The 16164-nt window shown below is 40.5% G+C and overlaps 1 protein-coding gene across 1 annotated transcript in view; it reads left to right on the top strand.

The window, feature by feature from the left end:
* Nucleotides 1-16164, top strand: part of LOC118839981 (kalirin) — a 413338-nt gene that overhangs the window by 396294 nt on the left and 880 nt on the right. The window lies entirely within an intron of this gene.

The following is a 16164-nucleotide window of genomic DNA, read 5'->3' as shown; positions in this document are numbered from 1 at the left end:
GGAACTCACTTTTGGGGTCCTTTGTATATCTGGATACTTTATGCATTTAATACCCCTATTCTGACTTCACCAAATGCCAAAGGGGTCTAAGACATAGACAAAAAAGGTTAAGAACCCCTATAAAGGAAGTGGGCACCATTAGCCTGGGAAGAAGACTTAAAGGGACAGAATAGTTGTCTAACAGCTAAAAACTATGCTAAGACTTTGGGGACACCCTGTATCTGAAGAACTTTCATGGGAAAGAGAGATCTGACTTATCTTACTTGATCCCAGAGGATGGAATGCGGAATATCGAGGGGGTGTTGCAGAGGGACGTATTTGGGCTTTATTTATGGTGAACGTTCTAAGCGGCAAGAGGTGTCCAACAGCACAGTAGCTGTTTTGGGAGATGATGGTTTCCCAGTCACTGGGGTTCTTCAAGTAGGTGCCGGGTGACCACTTGTTGAGGAATGTTTAAGTAGACTTCTCTTCAGATTTATCTTAGACTACATTACCTCTGAAGGTCCTTTCAACTCTGAGATTCTGCAAGTCGATGATTCTATGAGAGTCAATTCATTCTCACCTCACTCTTAATTTAAAGAAGAAAGGGAAAAATGGCCTTCTAGGGTAGCCAGAAGGACTTCAATTAGACATAAGGAAGGACTTCCCAGCAGGGCTAGGTATCACATCCTGAAACCAGTAACAGGGGAGACTAGAGAATCTCTTAGCAAAAGTCTTTAAGAATAAGACTCATTCTTCTCTGGGATGCTTCAAGTACATTCCTCATTAGAAGATGTCATAGAGACAGGATGAGATCCCTAGAGTTGAAGATTCCAGTGAAGACAATACCGGGTTGTGGCCCTAAAAAGCAAATCAGTGATCTGGAAGTGTAGTGCATCTGAAGTTTTGGTGCTAATAGAAATCTCATACACCTCACACTGTGCAATGTTTTCATTTGACAAGTTTATAAAGACTGCCAAGGCGATTTACCCAGGGATATGTCTCCTGGATCACCAGTGACAGCCTGCTCCATTTGACCGTGATGCCTGAGCATGCATGAACCCCTCGGTGGAACTCCAGCCCATTAAATGCACTATATTAATAGCAGAGAAGCTGTGGTCGGGTCTTTTGGAGATATTTCTCACTCAGCCCACAGCCCCAGTGAGTCCTATGGGACCCATAAAACACTTCTTTATTGGGGCAGGTTATGGTCTGCCGTTCTGCTCCTTTTATTGCTTCCCATTTTGTGATCAAACACTTTTAAGTCCAAAACAAACATTCTGCCACCCAGAGAACAACACTTCTCTGTTTCCAGCATCACCTCGGGAGGAAAGCCCAGGGCTGGGACAGGGCACACCTGGGTGTTCTTTCCATCAGCTCACATTTATTATGGAGCCTTAACTTCTTCCCTCCTGAAAGTGTAATGTAATGTAATTGCTATGCCAGCAATTTCCACTACATTCATGCGCTTATTTAAATATGAGAAAATTGATGTTTCACTGCACAGAGCAGAAAACTCAAAATGTAAATCCTAGAGCCATATGGAATGAACACAGGAATTGGAGTTAGATGACCTGACTTCGATGCCCAGCTTTCTAGCTGTGTGACCGTCGGCAAGTCTTTTCCTGAACCTCAGTTTCATCATCTATAAAAGGTGAATAATAATATGTCTACCACCTACCTCCCAGAATTGTTGTGAAGGTCAAATGCTATAAAAATATTATCACTCTTTATTATTATTTCACCTTATGGCCTTTTTAACAGCAGTAATAAGAAAATTGAGATTTCCACAACCTGACTCTATTTTCCCTTGAAACTCCAGTTTGGGTATTTGAAAGAGACAACATGGAGGGATGATGAAATGTATACAGATTATACAGTAGGTTAACTGAATAACAAACCTTTTGGGAAATGAATATAATCCCTGCCCTCTGGGAGTTTCTAGTTTAATGAGAAAGACAAGACAGTTGCACAGTGTATTTCCTTCTTTAATGATGTTTCAAAGTAAGGACAAATAATTATGGCTCAACCTGAGTGAGTAAGTCTTGTGTGGACACAACACATGAAGAAATCAGAATTGGGAGAGATTTTTTGAACCTGTGGGGAGAAATCTCATACATGCCATGCTATGGTGAAGGAGATGGAGACAGGAATGCAAGAAACAAATTTTAAAAGAGGAACTGACATTTGGGGTCCATCTTTCATCAAGGAATCCACTGAAGCATTTCTGGTCATTTGGTTGTCTATTGATGAAGGACAGGGCATGTGGTACTGCTCTGGCAATACTTGGAGGGAGGGTAGAGATAAGAAAGGACTAGTTTTCTAAAGTCATTCCTCTTGCTCTTATACAGGGCAAGGATTGAGTGTCTCATGCCCTAGCTCTTAGGGATGAGTTCAAGATTTATTCTTTTTCAAAGAACATCATCTTTATTGCTCTAAAGAGATGAGATAAGGAAAATTCTCACCAGTGTGTTAGGAGGGAGTAGGAATATGGCAGTCTTCATTGATGCTTTGGTTACCAGCCCTCCATGATATATCAGATGTATCCATCAATCATAGAATCTCAGGATTGAAAGAGACCTCAGAGGCCATCAAGTCCAACCCTTAACCGAAGCAAGAATCTCCTCTACCATAGGCCTGACAAGTTGTCATATTACCTCTGCTGAAAGACCCGCCATTTTGAGCAACCCTAGCTCTAGAGGAGAAGGCATTTCATGTTCAGATACCACTAATTGCTAGGCAATTTTTGCTCTCCTTGAATCAAAATCTACCTCTGGCCAATTGTCATTCTTTGGAGGCTTAAAAACAGCCATCACGTCCCATCTTTTCTTCTCTTATTCAGTCTTTTCTTATCCAGAATAAACATCTCCTGTTCCTTTCAGCAATCTTACCCAGATTTGATTTAAAGTCCCTTCATCATCTTGATCACCTTCCTCTAACCAGAGTAAAGTATGGTCACCTCCCTTTATTTGGACTATGCTTCTACTCTTGCTGCCTAAGATTTTATTTACATTCTGGCTGCCATGTCACACTTAAGATTTATATCGATACTGGATTCTACTAATAGCCCCAGGTCTTTTTCATAAGACCTGTGGCCTTGTCAACATTTTATCCAGCTGATTTCCTTTTAATCCAAATGTTGGACTTTTCATTTATTCTCATGACATTTCCTCTCATTCTATTCAGCCCATTGTACTGAGCTGTCAAGCTCCTTTTGGGTCCCCATTCTATCCTCCAACATGTTATATATCCATCTCAACTTCATTTCATCTGTGCTGCCTAACCCTGGTCACAAACCCAGCTTTATTCCCACCTCCATGTTATGATTGTATTGCGTGATGGTGCTCAGAAAACTTAGTGTCATGGGAAAAGCCAATGATGTAGGCTTTTTCCTTTTTATAAATAAATAAAGAACTTCTCAGATGCTGGGCTTCCATATGAGGTACCAGCTGCTCTATTTCACTAGGGGGTAAAGTACCATTTTAATTGAAAAGTTCAACCCAGCTCCACCTGCCAAAATAAATCAGGGCAGCACTGTTTTACTTAATATTTTGATTCAAACTCAATAGCATATTTAAAAAACCCTACTTTGAGAGAGACCAATCCTTTAAAAAGCAAATGAGGGGAGTTTGCTTTTGTTTTTTCAGAAAACAATCATCCAACTCAGACTAGGGCTATTTCCCTAGATATATTTCAGTTGTAGAAAATTTCACAAGTTCCCATTTTCCAAGACTAACACAAGTACCTTCAGAACACCCAAATAAATTTTCATATGTTCATCCTGGGTGGCATTTAGCATTATATGTGCTTATTACTTCACATAAGAGAAATAGGGATGAGAAAGAAAATATGATTGCGTATTTTCTATAAGACAACATACAGGGATGACTGGTTCAGATTTCAGTTCCTCCAAAGCTATAACTAAGGTAGAACAATGGGGCTTTGCCCCATGGTGTCAAATTTGGAGGGTATTAGCAGCACTTGCAATCCTTCAGCAACTAGAGACAACAGAACTTAATACCCAGTTAGAAAGAATCATTAGTTAAAGTAGGAACTACCAAATGGCCAGCTCCTTCCCCCAGGTTCTCTTCAAATAAAGGCACACACTATGCCACTTACCTCAGGCACAATTTGTGGTATTTGCCTAGGAGCAAAAGTACCTAATTACAGGTCTGAGTTCCTCCCAAGGTTGGGAGTTAGAGCAGAGTGAACCTTGGACTTACTGCTCCCTGCGTTAAGAACATTGAATTCCTGCCACCAGCTCAGCCTGTCATTTCTTTCTGGGAGAGAAAAAAAAATAATAATGGTAGACTTGAAACAGCAGCATAAACCTCATCCAAATGAAATTGCCAACAGTTGCAGCATCTCTGGTGTGGCAGAAAAGAAAGGTCAGCTGCTCATTATTAATGCCCATCTTGGATCTCTCGCTGCATGATGCCAGTGACTCACAAGGTGGCCTTGGTGGGCATGTGATTCTGCCCAAAGCAGAGGCTCGGTGCCTCTCCAGTCAAAGCCCCAATCTGGCACTGAGGGTTTGACTGTGCCTGGAGGTGGCAAAAATGATCTCTGCCTCAGAATGAGCAGAAACGGACCCAGCTGCTAGAAGCCAGTCATCTGTGCCTGGGGCCAGCCAGAGCCCCTAGTAAAGTCACACCAGCCATTGAGCGTGCTGCTTTGGGGACTTAGATTTTTATTCCATTTCCTAAATTCTGGTGGAGGAGGAGGAGGAGTGAGAAGCTGACAGTCAGCCAAGATGTTAAAGCGGATTAGTTGGAAGCATTCTAAGAGGAGCAAGGCGCAAGTGAGTATGTCTCCCAGATAGCCGCATTTTTTTTTCAGGGGAACAGTGGGTACCAGGATTCCAGAATCAAATGGAGATAAAAGAGAAACCCAGCGGCCAGGCTACAGGCAGGGAAAGCAGAAGCGGCAGGCTTCAGAAAAGGGCTTATGTACCAAAGTAGTTTTCTCGTGGAAAAGTCAAATGCCTTAATCTTCTTTTTTGTTACCTGTAAGAGTCTGGGAGGGGAAAATTACTTTAGAAACAGAGCAAGGAGGTTGTTGGAGCTAGACAAACCAGTCCTGCAAAGGCAGTGGGCAGAAGAAGAGTAAAGCTGGCAACACTGAGCTTGGGGTTGTCTGGGAACAATTTCCCCAGATGCAATAGCTGGGGTCCCTCCGGGTAGGCAGAGAAATGTGGCAGTTTCAGAAAGCCCAGGCAGGTGGAGACTTTTGCTAGAAAGGAGACAGGGCAAGGAGGAGAGGGAATAGCAAACCTAGGTTCAAATTCCAGTTTGATCTTCCCAACTGGGAGTGGGGGGAAGAGGATTAGTTTTTGCATTTGAAAATGAATGCAGGCTACGTGATCTCTCCCAGCTTTAAATCTGATGAACTTGTTATGAAAATAGCTAGGAAAACCACAAATTGGCTTTGGAGCTAAGGCTATCCCTCAGTTTGGGCCACTTCTAAGTACATAGCATATGTGCTCCGAAATAATATATATTATTATCTGTGAGAGCATAACCTACATAGCAATAACTTAGGCCATGGAGATGGGTGCATGCTTAGTTTTTTTCAGTCCATTCCTGGCAAACAATTCCTGTTGGGGCTTCATCTGTTTGCCAGTCTAGCAACATGCAGGCAGTTTTATATGCCTAATGATAATATTCATCAGCATCAGCATCAAAACTTGCATTTATGTAGCATTTTAAGGTCTACAAAGCACTTTACATGCAGTATTTATATTATGATATGTAGGGTGAGATTTAAGAATGGGGACAATTGGGGATGAGCCAGTGTTATTCCTGGGGTGAAAGGGAAGTGAATGATTAGGACAGATTGCCAGATAATTTCCTGTCCTGAGCTAGTGCAGACATTTTAGCTCCAGGGGTCTGCAACAAAGGGGTGGCAGAGAGGTGACTTTGACTGAGAGTCTTGTAATAATTCTCATTCTGGAAAGATGCTGAAAGACACAGAGCCCTGTAATCCTAGCCCACAACAGATGAGCGCTCTCCAGTTTTATTCATAACTCCTCGTTAGTCCTTTTAACAGTGTAACCCAATGGAAAAAGTGTTGGTCGTGGATTCAGGCGACCTGCATTCAAATTCCAGTTTTGATTATAGCTGTGGGATGTTAGGTAAGTCACTTAATCTCTCTGGGGATCAGTTTCTCCAAGTTTTGTTGGGTTTCTCATAGGATTGTTATGAAGTGCTTTGTAAAGTCTAAAATGCTTTATAAATGTAAACTATTATTATTATTATATTATTATTATCTCCTGCTCCTACTTTACTGCTGACAGCTTTTCCAAAGCTTTCTCCTTTCTCCTTAAACTAATTTTTAATCACAGCTCTTTAAAAAGCATTTTTTCTCCCTTTTTTAAAGTCAAGCATATATATAATATATATATGAATATTATATTGACTTGGGTATTACAAATGTTAAAATTTCACCAATTTTGTTTTTAATAGGATTTTGATCACTTTTGACAAAGACATAGCAGTTTGCTTGCCTGTTTGGCATCTCTCCATGAAGTTAGTCTGTATACCCTCCTAGGGACTTATTCAGAGTACTTGAGAATCTCTTACCCAATTGACTTCAGCTAATTATCTGGAGGGACGCAGGCTTCTAAAAACTTAACATCTTCTTTGAAAGAGAGTTAATTCATCTCATTTCCCTCAAAGAAATCAAAATACTATATTCTTCCCTCTGCCCTACACCTCTTCCCACCCTTATGTTCTGGATAGCCTCTATCATTACAGACCATAGATTCTATTCCTCAATAAATCAGAGGTGATTGGAGATGGGGTCTCTGGGAATTTCCTAAGAAAAGAACAGACAGTACTCTCATCACCCCCAAATGTCTTTACATTCTTTCTGCCTCTTGTAAATGTAGAACATCTAATTGGATATTCAAGATTTATTTAGTATATTATAGGAAAATTGCTCTAAAAACCAGGGTGGAAAAGGTCATCTTAGAAACTCTGAAGGAAAAGGGGAGTAATTGGAACTAGATATTTTCCACCTACTGAGCCTCCAAAAACTGCTGCCACATCCCCAAAAGATGTTAAAATGTTTATACCTCTTTAACTCTCTCCATTAGCTAGAGAAATCTATTCTTTGCTATTTGGGGGAAAATAGGACTTTTAAAAATATTTTTATTTAATTTTTTTCTTTTGGAGTTTTGTTTTGCTTTTATGTCACTTTCACTTCTGAATATATCCCTTCTCAGCAAACCATCCCTTATTACAAAATAAAAAAAAGTGGGGGGGGGGTGGAGAAAAAAGCAGTTCAGCCACATTAACCAAGACATGAAGCAAGCCTCCATCCCCGTAGTCAGTCACCTGTCTCTGCAGAGAAGAGGAGAACCTGAAGAAAGTATCACTTTTGAGGCAGTTGGGTGGTGTAGTAGATAGAACACGGGATTTGGAGTCAGAAACACCTGAGTTCAAATCCTATCCTGGCCTTATAACTGGAGCAAGTCACTTGTCCTTTCAAAGTCTCAGTCCCCTCTTGCCTTACCCAAATAGCATCTACCTCACACATTGGGTAACACGTAAAGTGGCATTTAAGGTAAACTTTAAATGCCAACTGCTACTATTATTTTGAAGTTTCCCTATAGAGGAAATGTTCCAGTGATGCTCTATGGTACGTGACTATGTGCACAGAGCACAAGCTATTTGCAGAGAAATTGAGCCCAAACCACTGGCTTGAGGTGCTAACTTATGGCTTTGTAATTCAAAGTGATGTCTGCTAGAGAATATATAACTAGACCCCAAAAAAATGCTAACAGAAAAGCGAAATCTGTTGGAAGTACAATAGGCAAACTGGGACAACGTAAGTGTATTGTTTCTATAAGACTCAGGTGGAAAGAGGCAAAATTAAGGTAATTACATACATAATTCATAGGTACACATTATGTATGTGGATGTACACAAAGTATACACATAAAATAAGGGAACTGCATAGAGTTTAGGCATTCTGTGAGTTACAAATCCATGATTTGCCAATATCCCATACATACAAATGGCCTCCCTGATCCTCCTACCCATCCCAAGGCTAATCCTCCAAAGAGCAGCCAAGTTTTTCTGGACCAAAGGTACTAGGCAGGTGATCAGGGTTTGGAATTATCAAATACAAAGTCTCTTTCCTTTCTGTAGTCCCCTTCACACAGACCACACAGCTGTCATGCTATCCTACCTTTCTTTTCCCTTTCCATTATCTTTTATGGATCACAAATTAATTTATTCCACTTGAGGAACTCTTTTCTCATATATACATATGAGAATATGTCTAGCCCCCCTTGCTACATACTTTTCCTCTTCCAAGTCCTATCCAGTTATGTCCGGGAAATTTAGCTGTCTTACCATATATGTCTGCCTGAACCTCTTTCTTCCTTTATCTTTTTCCCTCCTTTGTGCCTTTTGTAAGTGAAAAGAAAAATGGCCCTAAATAAGACCAAGTACAAGAATAAATCTATTTGTATCAGAGAAAAGGAAAGCCAAGAATTTTAAAGTGTAATTAGACATAATAAAGAATGAATGTCATCAACCTCTGATGCCCTGTAAAGTAGGCAGAAACTGTAGGAATTCCATAAAATCATCTAGCTACTTCCTCATCCTTTTCTAAATAAACTACTTTTCATCAAGCACCAGCCTCCAAGATAAAAAGCTATTTCGTATTCAGTATTCAAATTCTTAGTATTGCAACATTATTATTTCCTGCCATTCTCATCAAAACTTGTTGTAATTCAACTAAATTAGAGGCTACATACGCTTTGTGTGGGCTAGTATGAGAATATAATATGAATCAAAACAGCAGAATGGAGAAAGCATAGAATTAGGTATCCAAGGACATGGGTTCTAGACTTAGGACTGCCATTTTATTAGCTACCAGACTATGGCTATGCCATTTCATCTCTCAGAGCCTCACTCATTTCACCTGTAAAATGGGCACGTTCATTCTTGTCCCAAAACTTCACTGGGTTCTGGTCAAAATCAAAATGAGAACGTAGGTTTGAAAGCTTCTTGAAAATATCAAAGCATGACATGTGTTATTATCTTACTTGCCATTGTTTCTGTGGGGAAGTAAAGTTCCTAACCACTGACTTAAAATCAAGTTTTAAAAAAACAAACAACTTGAGAATTTTCTGTAACTGAAGATGCAACATATTCACTTATACCTATGATGTTAAAAATAATCTTCAGTCATTCATTTAATCATAGAACTGTATAATAGCATGTAAATATGATGACATAAACAATGTTCTTGTCAGTCCCTGGGCCATAGCCATGTTGTATTTGTTCTCTATAACCACTGCAGTAGTGTTAGCAGCTTAATAGAACAACTTTGCAGTCACCTGATAGTTTCAATCCCCAAATGGTATTATGCTAGTTAATCTCTCCCCCTTATTCACCAGACTTGTCTATGATTTTTGGCTGTGCCAAAAAGTCAAAACCAGACCCAAATAGGAAAATTTGCCAGTGCTGAGGATATGTTCTAGTGAAAAATCTGACCTATTTAAAATCAGAGGATCTGGATTCAGATCCATTTTGCCAGTTCTATTTGTCTGATCTTGGGCAAATCACTTCTCTGGGATTCAGTCTGGACCTCATCTGTAAACAAGAGGGTTGAATAAAATGATCTATAAGGTCCCTCCCAGTTCTGAGTCAGTGACCCGATGAATTTCTGAGTAAAGGCAATTTCATCCATTCTGACATCTTTAAAATGTGTTGTTTTATTGACATAACTCATACATGAGCCTCAGTCATTATATAGCACCATATAATATATATAGTATATAGAATATAGCACCATATAGCAGTCACTTCCTTCTCCTCTAAGAGCATTGCCTACAAACCCTAAATCAAGCCCAGACCCAGAAGCCCAGGTCCCCCACTAAAGTATGTGATCCCAGCTAGTCACCATACCCTGCCAGATTAATCTTTCCAAAATCCTAGGTTTGTTTTTTTTTTTTAATGTTATTCTTCTGTTCGGGAACCTAAAATGACAACTACTTGCCACATCAAGGTCAAAGTCCTCTCCCTAGCCTTCAAAGCTCCCTCTAATTTCAGTCCCACCCAACTTTTCTAAACTGACTGCCCACTACTCCCCAACCAGAGCTCTGGAGGTCTATTTCTGGGAGCCAAGGGGCAAGAAAGTGTTTGTACTATGTGCCATCAGCACTGGCTTCTTCTAAGACCTGGGACCTACCCTTCCCTAAAATAGATCTGGTCAACAGCCCCAAGAGGCAGCATGTTATGGTAGGAAGGGCACTAGGCTTGGAGTCATCAAGATCTGGGTTCAAATCCCACCTCAGATACTTACTAGCTGAGTGACTTTGGGCAAGACACTTGACATCTCTGTACATTAGTTTCCCCATCTGTAAAATGAGGCAGTTGGACTCAGTTGTCTCCAAGATTCCTTCCAGTTCTCCATCTGTAATCCCTCTTTACTAACCTTCCCCCATGTTCCTCTCCTCCATTTTATCTCTTTCTTCTGACCAAATTCTCCAAGACTATGCATATTTTATGTTTGCTAGCTCATTTGGTATTATTTTGGTTAGTTTTTAATGGCATTTTTTGCATCCATGATCCCTATCCCTTATCTGACTTTCTGGAATGTATCCCTGTGTCTTCTCTGCTCTTTCTACCTCCAGCAATGAAGTCTTGGAAAACAAAGTGTGTCATTTAAGCCTGTTGTTATTATTAGTCGCATTATCACAGTGGTCTGTGCCGCACCATTTTGCGCTTGGTTATATTCTGTCTTGGAATGCTCTCTAATTGTTTCATGTGGGTTAGTCTGGTCTCTCCTGGAGGACAAGGACCATATTTAGTACTCTCTAAGCACATATCTGGGCATAATATAGATTTTGTAAATAAATATTATAAATTTGGATTAATTGATACATTTATGTACGTATACCTATGTATCTGTGTTTTTCGTGTGTACAGCTATGTGCATATATGTACGTATATGTGTGAGACCACATTTGAAAACCTGTGTGTGTGTGTTGTATGGGTGGGTGGGAGTGTGGGTATGAGTGCTTCACACACACTCAGCAGGAAACGTCCTTCTACTTGGTGGAGGGGGAGGGGGAAGAGGGGAGCAGGAGATGTCATCGGGCATGGACCTCATGTTTTGGTTTTGTTTGAGAAAAGCCCTTGGGTCCTTGAGGCAAGGCTATGGTTGAATTAGTGTTAGCGCTCCCTGGTATAAACTGTATGCCTGAGTGATGGGTGGCCTGCCTTCCCCTGACTCCCTGGGGCTAGCTAGCCTCTTCCCTCTGAAGGGGTTGAAGACAAAACAGGTGCTCCTACCCCCCCATTCCCAGGCATGGGGAAGTGTAGACTGGCCATTATTATAGTATAAACTGGTCATTATTACAGCATTTATACAATGCTTCAAAGTTGGCAAAGCACTATACATTCCTAATCTCATTTAAGCAGCATACCAATTCTATAAGCCAAGTATTATGTGTGTTATAATCTATATTTTACAGACAAGGAAAATTAGTCTCAGAAAGGTTAAGTAATTTGCTAACGGTAGAAGTGGGATTCAAATTCGGGTCTTGTAAACTCTAAGCATACCATTCTGTCCACTAATGTTTATGGAGATTACACGACTTATCAAAGATCATGCATCTAGCTGGTACCACATCTAGAACTCAAACCCCGGTCCTCTGGCCTCAATCCATTAAACTACACTATCTCCCCATAACCTCTGGATTAGGAACAGTTGCCCAAAAAAGGATTAGAGACTAGAACAGAGACTGACCAAGAGTTGAGATAATAACAATAATGATAAAAAATAGTATATATTATTTTATGTTATATAATAATTATAACATAGTATACAATACATTATGTTATTTTATATTAAAATGTATTATTATATATTATTTTATATTATGATGTATTATTATTAGAAGAGCTAACATCTCATTTGAATAATTGGGGGCATGGCTATGTCACCCAGGCTGAGTGTGAAATGAGAAAAGTCAGAGAAGATTACAGTAGAGCATTGCCAAAACTCAGTCACTGAGAAGAGACTGGGGGGTGGGGTATGGGAATCAGAGCACTTGAATCCATGAAAGTATATTGGAATGATAGATGGTAGCTGTTCTCTCGTCCCAATGGGCACAGTTCCCTCTATCTTGTTCTATAATGATAGTCAGCACCTTTGAGTTGACCCAAGGCCATCTCCGATATTCATACATATACATACAACACCAAGAGGGAGGGCACCAGATTTGACACTTACATGTGATCTTAGCCTTGAGATACACAATACCAAACTTTACATTTAGGACTTCTTTCTAGACTTTTTTGTAATAGAGAATAAGTAGGATATATGAAATTGCCAAAGGTTTCTCCTCTTCCTGAGCAACCCTGGCCTACCCCAAAGGAAGGGCAGAATAGGTGAGCACAGTAGAAAAGCTGCATTGTTCCCAGCTCAGTGTGGTTGCATGAGCAGCTTTCAAAGGAAAGTTTGCAAGGAGGTTATGTGGTATGGAGACATCGAAGTCAACTTTGGAGGCCACATACAGAGTCACTTATCAGCCCATGGGCATCAAGCTTTCAGAAAATAGGAAGAAACCAATTAAATTCCTCCTCCACCACTACCACCAAGAGGGTTTTCCGGGAGACATTCCTTCATAATAAGGCAGTTTCTAACCAGAAAAGAAAATAATGAGTACAGATAAAAGCTTGCATGATTGAAACATTATTTTCACTCATTGCCTGGCTTCAGAACTCTCACCAGAAAACTCACTGAGCAGATGGAAAAGCAGAGGGGAACAAAGGGAAGGCAGAAGAATAGGTGAATGTAAAACATAACAAAACAGAACAAAAAAAGATGGGAATAGATTGTTCTTAAAAACAGGATTGTCCCAGGGTTTCACTATTTCTCTCCTTAATTAGTTAATAAGATCAGCCAACGTTTACGCACCACCAACTGTGTGCCAGACACTGTGCTAAGCATTTTACAAATGCTATTTCATTTGATTCTCACAACAACCCTGGGAGGTAAGTACTATTCTTATCCACATTTTACAGAGAAGGAAACTGAGTCACTAAGTGACTTGCCCAGGGTCACACAGCTAGTTCATTTGTCTGAAGCTGGATTTGAACTCAAATCTCCCTCACTCCAGGCCCAGTATTCTATCCATTGTGCCCCCTAGATGCCCACATTTATAGTGTGCTTTATAGTTTAAAAAGTGATTTGCCTCACAACAACCCTGGGAGGTAGGTAGTGAAAATATTATTTTTACTCATTTTATGGTCAGTCAAGGAATAAGCATTTATTAAGCACTTACTATGTGCTCAACACTGCACTGGGGATATAAGAAGAGGAATAAGATAGACCTTGCCCTCCACGAGCTCACAATCTATAGGTGAGGAAAGTGAAGCTCATCCTTACATAACGCCATAGTGGCAGAACCCATTGAATTGGCTCAACTCAACTCAATCCAACTCAACAAGGGTTTATTAAATACCTACCTGCTAGGCACTGGGGATTTAACAGCAACAAAATCTGTGCCCTCACAGAGCTTACTTCCTACTGCACATACGTAGGGAAATTAATATAAAATATAGTCAAAAGCAGTATTAAATAGTTGGGGAGTGGGGAGAAGATGCATTTTTAACTGAGGCAGTCAGGAAAGGCTACTTAGTGGAGATGTCATTTGAGTTTAGAAGGGAATTAGCATTCCACGAGTTGGATTATTCCACATATGGGCAAGCCCTTGGGCAGAAGCAGAGAGATGAGAGAAGGATTCTCACATACAGGTAATAACATGTAGGCTACATTGGCTAAAGTGTCCAACATATGGGGATGTTAACACATAATCTACTTGGAGAGATAAGATGGAGCCAATGATGAGGGGCTTTAAATACCAAGCCAAGGAGTGAGCATATTTTATCCCTGAGGAAGTTGGGAGTCACTAAAGCTTCTTGAGCAGGGTAGTGATGTGTTTAGATCTGAGCTTTAGGAATTATAAATTTCATTCAGAATGAGGTTGTCAGACTCCAAATCCAATGTACTTTCCACTACACCACTTTGTCTTTATCGTATCCTTATTGCTGGGGCAGTTGTGTGGGCAATGGAAGATACCAAAATGGTACCCTAGAGCAGGGATTCTTCACCTGTTGGCATTCTGGTAAATCAACCTATGGACCTCTTTTCAAAACAATGATATTTAAGTGTGCAAAATAAAATCCATAGGAAATCAATTGTGTTAAAATATCAGTATCAAATTAAAAAAAAAAAAAGTCCTTGGACCCCAGATTCAGAGCCCCCACCCTGTAGGGATAACAAAGCAACTTGACCCTGTCTCAGCCCCTCCCCTCCAAAGTTTCTTACTCAGCCAGCTCTGTTGAACACCTCAGAAGAGAACTCGCCCTGAGGTTCTTTGGCTATGGTGTAAATCCCAACTAACAGGAAAGGATTAAGGGAGGTGATGAAGACAGAAACAGAAAACATGAAAGGAAAAATTCAAAACTCAGACATCAAGCAAAAAGATAGATTGAAGTTTATTTGAGGGCCGCTTTGCCATTTTCCTCTATGACGTCAAATTGGCAGGCCTCTGGTATATTAGTTACTGGTGCTGGTGGCAAAACTTACTCAAACCGATTTAGGTTCAAGTTTGGAGCTTGGGGAGTGAGGTTAGGCTCCTGCTAACCAGTCAGTAAGGTCGACTTAAGTCCCCCAAAATCACAAGATCCTGGATTTAGAGCTGAAAGGGTCTTTAGAAAGGGTCTAATCCCCTCATTTACAGATCAGGAAAGTAAGGCTGAGAGAGGATAAGTGGTTTGGCAGGTAGTAAGTATTAGAGGCAGCATCTGAACCCAGGTCAGGTCATCAGACTCCCAAGCAATGGCTCTCTACTGTATTGTGTTACCTGGAATCGAGATTCAGAGACGTAGGATTGTAGATTTAGGACTAGAAGGAACAGAGATCATCTGGTCCAACCCCACCATTTTAGAGATTAGAAAATTGAATTCCAAAGCGTCTCCACATCTAATGGAAGAACCATGGTAGCCCTTTCTTTTGGTAACTGACAAAGAAGTGGTGGCAAAGAGGGAAAAGTTTATAGTACACTTGTAAGAAAGTATATATACCCAAGAGAAAACAAATGAAGTTGTAAGGAATAGAGGTATTGAAAAAATATTCACATAGATTTAGATTCTACCATGTTCTGTTCTAAAAGAGACAAGAGAAGAGTCCTATTTTCACTTGCACAGCTCTTCCCATGATGAGGATCTGAATTACACTTCCTTCTTCCAAGTAATCTACCAGTCAACCCAAGTTTGCAGCCCATACATTAGGCTTACGGTTCGTTCACTCTGCTCCCATCATCTGGTATCACATACAGACAAATATGTATAATAAAGGCCTCTTGTTTAACTTTAACTGAGAGAGTGACACGGATAAGGGCCCAGTCTCCCACAAATACAAGGGAAAGGCATCTCCACCCATTGGGTTTGGTTTTATAGCACTGTCAGCCACAAGGTATCCTTCCTGAGGACCCATGTAAGACAAATTGGCCTAGAGGTATGGAGACATAACTGTAGGCAAAGCACTCTTTCTCCAAAAACCTTTTTTCCAGAAGGGCAAAAATATATATGGAAAAACAATCCACTCAGAAGTAAGTTCTTAAGCATAAACACTCAATACATCCCAGTTAATCTAAGGAAAACTTTTCTTTGTAGCAGAGAATAGGGAGGGCATGTGTCCCTGGAAGACTGAGAAGAAACAGAAACACATTAAATAACTTTTCAAAAATTCTGCTCAGGTTTTAAGGAACTTTAGGAAGCAGGTAATTCTCCTCCTCTATCCAGGAAGAGCTGATATAGACATACCTAATAGAAATCCAGGCTAGCCAGATGTTAAATAGGGTTAGCAAAGGCTCCCATTTGGGTTCTTAGACACATTTGGTTGGATCCTTCTTAACTTCTTCCCTCCACCCTGCTCTCAGAGTCCCAGAGAAGACCCTACACAGAAGGGAAAAGCAGAGGAGTCCTCCTAGGGAAAAGGAAGGTGCCCATACAGCCATATATCACACCTCCCCTCTACCACTAACTTCTCCCCAGCCCCCAACATATCTATTGTGTATTTATCATGTGTCCTGCTGTAAACATTTAGGTAACCACAATTGCAGTAGGTTGCACGGATTATCTTATTCTGTGTTAT

The sequence above is a fragment of the Trichosurus vulpecula genome, chromosome 2, assembly GCF_011100635.1.
Source record: "Trichosurus vulpecula isolate mTriVul1 chromosome 2, mTriVul1.pri, whole genome shotgun sequence".
NCBI classification, from domain to species: domain Eukaryota; kingdom Metazoa; phylum Chordata; class Mammalia; order Diprotodontia; family Phalangeridae; genus Trichosurus; species Trichosurus vulpecula.
The sequence above is the reverse complement of the archived record's forward strand: the minus strand, read 5'-3'. Positions and strand labels throughout refer to the sequence as shown.